Source organism: Lathamus discolor, chromosome 3 (assembly GCF_037157495.1).
Source record: "Lathamus discolor isolate bLatDis1 chromosome 3, bLatDis1.hap1, whole genome shotgun sequence".
NCBI lineage: Eukaryota > Metazoa > Chordata > Aves > Psittaciformes > Psittacidae > Lathamus > Lathamus discolor.
Window position 1 is genome coordinate 18,910,388 of NC_088886.1, and position 4,596 is coordinate 18,914,983.

Below are 4,596 nucleotides of genomic sequence, written 5' to 3' on the forward strand. Positions count from 1 at the left end.
CTCCTGAAGTGCTTTAGCAATGTATTAAAAACAGCATCCTGCAGTCCTCTGTAGAATCCACCGGGTTCTTCTTAAAGAAAAACAAAGATTGGCTTGACGATAGCAACCAGGAGGTCCAGGAATTGCTGACAAAGAAGAGATCTGCTCATCAAGCACACTTCGCTCAGCCACTTTGCCATGTAAGAAAAGCAGCCTTTCATCTTGCATATAGCAAACTCCAACAGAAACTTTGAGACATCCAGAACAAGTGGAGGCTCAACCTAGCAGAAAAGACTCAACTATGTGCAGATTCGGGTGACCACAGAGGATTCTATGAGGCTCTGAAAGCAGTGTATGGACCCACATTTCAGGTTCAAAGCCCCTTACTTAGTGCAGATGACCAAACGCTTCTTACAGATACAATCTCCATCCTGAATCGTTGGTCTGAACATTTTCAAACACTCTTTAGTGCTAACCATGTAGTCCAAAGCGAAGGAATCCAGCACATTTTACAACATCTGGTGAAAAATGAATTGGATTTAGAGCGTACCGTGGGAAAGACTCTTAAGGCTATACAGCAGGTGGAAACTGGCAAGGCAGCTGGGGTCAATGGAATCCCACCTGAAATGTGGAAGCACGGAGGCCAAGCACTTCATGCTCAATATCACAAGCTAGTTGTGTGCTGTTGGGAACAAGGTAAATTACCATCAGATTTTCGTGGTGCAATCATCATCACTCTGTATAAGAAAAAAGGTGTAAAGTCAGACTGCTCAAGCTACCAAGGTTTAAATCTGCTCTCCATTGCTGGAAAAATTCTTGCAAGAATGCTATTGAACAGACTAGTACCCGCTATCGCAGAAGAACTTCTACCTGAAAGTCAGTGTGGTTTCAGAGCTAATAGAAGTACCAGAGACATAGTATTCGTTCTTAGACAACTGCAAGAAAAGTGTAGAGGACAGAATAAGGGGCTCTATGTAACTTTCATTGACCTCACCAAAGCTTTTGACACTGTGAGCAGAAAAGGCCTGTGGCTGATCTTGGAATGATTAGGTTGTCCCCCCAAGTTCCTCAAAATGATTATTCTGTTGTATGACAATCAGCAAGGCCAAGTCATATATGGCGATGCACTCTCTGAGCCCCTCCCAATAACCAGTGGTGTGAAACAAGGCTGCATTCTCGCACCAACTTTATTCACAATCTTCTTCATCATGATGCTCCAAAAGGCTATGATAGACCTCGATGAACAAAACGGCATTTATATTCGATATTGCACTGATGGTAGCCTATTCAATCTAAGGCGACTGAAGGCCCACACTAAGACCCTAAATCATCTTGTCCATGAACTGCTTTTTGCTGATGATGCCACCCTTGCTGCCCACACAGAAGCAGCTCTGCAGCGTTTAACATCTTGCTTTGTGGAGGCGGCTGAGCTTTTTGGTCTGGAAGTCAGCTTAAAGAAGACAGTAGTTCTCTACCAACCTGCACCACAAGAAGATTATCATCATCCCCATATTACCATTGGCAAGTCAGAGCTTAAGTCAGTTCAGCAGTTCAGCAGTTCAGCTATCTGGGAAGCATTATTTCCTTGGATGCCACGATCGACAAAGAGATAGACAACAGAATAGCAAAGGCAGATAGAGCCTTCATAAAACTCCATAAAAGAACTGGTGCAATAAACACCTGAAGAAAAGTACAAAGATTAGTGTCTATAGAGCCATTGTACTGTCTGCTCTTTTATATGGGTCTGAATCATGGGTTATCTACCGTCATCACCTGCAGCTCCTCGAACGCTTTCATCAACGCTGCCTCCATACAATTCTAAACATCCATTGGACTGTCAAATGTTACTGTCCTTGAACTGGCAGGGATCACCAGTATCGAGGCCATATTGCTGAAATTGCAGCTGCACTGAGCAGGGCACATCTCTAGGATGAAGGATTACTGCCTCCCTAAGATCATGTTTTACGCTGAACTTGCCACCAGTTGCCGCAACAGAAGTGCCCCAAAGAAGAGATATAAGGACTCCCCGAAACAATACCTTAGCCTTGGCCATATTAACTACCATCAGTGGTCCACCTTGGCCTCCAATCGGGAGACTTGGAGACACACCATACATAATGCCTTTGACTCCTTTGAGAACTCACGCAGAACTAGTCTCGAGGAGAAAAAACAGTGTAAATAATCGCGCCCCGCCTATACCACCCAAGGAGACCTTTCACTGTACTTTTTGCAACCGGATTTGCCTATCTCACATTGGCCTTTTTAGTCATCAGCGCGCTTGTAGTAAGTGTGAGTAAAGCCCTTCCCGAATCTTCGTTCGCAAAGTCAAGCCATTATGATTTGTCATTTTGTCACCTATTTGTGATTTTGTTTCTTAGCCACCTTGTTAAGATTGTGATTGACAGAAGCCATGCAGTGCTTGTTGATTTTGCAGTTCTGTCTTTACTGTGTTTTTCCTCACACAAGAGGTAGAGAGAGTCCCACATAACCTTCATCCAAAATAAATGAGTATGATCTTCTTCCTACCTATATTCACACTTCTGGTTCTGACCCAAGCCAGACAGAGTTAGACTAGAAAACTGATAGACATCTGTTCCAAAATCAGTGGCGTACTTAAAATATTCCCAAAATGGAGAGCAAGGAGATTAAACTCTTTGCGGTTTGCATTGTTGACTTTTTTGTGTGTGTGCTGTGACCCTTTATGAAAGCAACATCTGTCACATTTGTATGTTAGGGTTTTTTTGGCATTTAAAATTTGGCTTTTAAAAATCATTCTCTCTCTTTTCCCTTAGAGTGAGAAGCTGATATAAAGCAGGTGCTGTACAGAACTATGAGAGCATGTAAGTTAAATTAGAAATAAAATTATCTGAAAGGAATAACTTCAGTCATCAGAGAAACTGAGTGTCAAATGTAAAACTAGGGCATGCTAATAAAATTTGAATCCATATTGCCACATTAATCTCTTGTGGTTTGGTGTGCTTTTTTATTTATTTATTTTATATTTTATTTTTGAGACTAGTCTGTCTTTTCCATTCTCCTTGTCACATTCTATATTTTTTCCCAAGGGAACCATTTCAGAGGCAGAGAGATCTGATTCCTCCATTCATATCACTGATAACCCCAGCATCTGAGAAACAGAGCTGGAGTCTTTAAATAGATAATATATTAGATTTTCTCTCTTAATATTTTTAGCTAGTTAAAAGGAAATCTCTGCAGTGCCTTCACAGGACTTTTTTCCATGAGTTGATAAAGATCATAAGATCACAGAAAAAATATAAGTTCAAAGGGACCTCCAGGGGTCATTGGCCTTGTCCAGTTGCATTTTCAGTTATTTCCAAAGGCAGAAATTCCACAGAGTCTCTAGGCGACTGGGGTTTGACCATTAACATGGTGATATTTTTTACCCCATCTAATCTGACTTTCTCATATTCCAGCTTGTTCCCATTGCCTTTTTTTTTCTGTTGTCTTGCATCTTTGAAAAGAATCTGCTTCCACCTTCCCTACACCCTCTCATTAGGTAGCTGTGGATGACAATAAGGTCTCCCCTTCTCCAGACTGAACAAATCCACCTCTCAGCCTGTCCTTACACGCCATGGTTTCCAGCCCACTAAAAAAACACTGCACTGCACTTGATTTGATCTGACCAAGACTTCAATGAACTGGGGAGCTCAGAACTGGACATGGCACTCTGGATGCAATCACGAGGCTCCATTTGTCTCCTTTTCTATGCCAGGTGGTCTGTGGCAGGCGCTCAGGTATGAGCTGTGATACGTGCCATCTTGACTGGATCACGTTTCCAGCTGTTAGCTAATGCTAATATTATGCATGCTTGTCTGAGAGCTCAGAAAACTTATTCCTTGTGAAATAAAAGGAAAAGATAGCAATCAGTGAAAGCAATACCAGTTTTGTAAGTTTCTCCTTGCTGCCAAACTTTGTTTGCTTTCATATCAGTGTTTCGCCATTTATAAATTGGAGTGTATAGGGAGAATATATGCCTAGCATTGTTTGTGTAATTAAATGGCAGTAAGACTATTTGTACAGTTTCACAGCTGTTTGAATAAAGTTGGCTATTCTCTGTTTAAACACTTAAGATTCACAGAAAGTGAGCATATCACAGCTTCTCCCATCTCCCAGTGTTCATAAATCTTGGATGGTTTGTATATTAATGCACGTAAAACGATTCTGGTTTTGTGTGCCTCTGATCATCTAAAGCTAAAGTACACTGTTATCCCTGTCAGTTTTATAATGCACAGTTGCATAAAATCCAGTCGAAGCAGCTCACTTCATCTTCCATTTCTGAAGTGAAGTGTTTTGGTAGAGGGCCATGATAATTAATTGTCCTGGGTTCAGGAGTAGCAGTCATTTTTCTCAGTCTTAGTAGCTGGTGCAGGGCTGTGTTTTTGACTTTCAGCCTGGGAACAACGCTGATAACAACGATGTTTTTAATTGTCGCTAAGTAATGTTTACTCTGACCAAGGACTTTCTGAGTCTCGTGCTCTGCAGGGAGGAGGGGAAGCTGGGAGGAAGCAGAGACAGGATACCTGACCCAAACTAACCAAAGAGGTATTCCATACCACAGCACATCATGCCCTCTATATAAACTGTGGGCAGTTACCT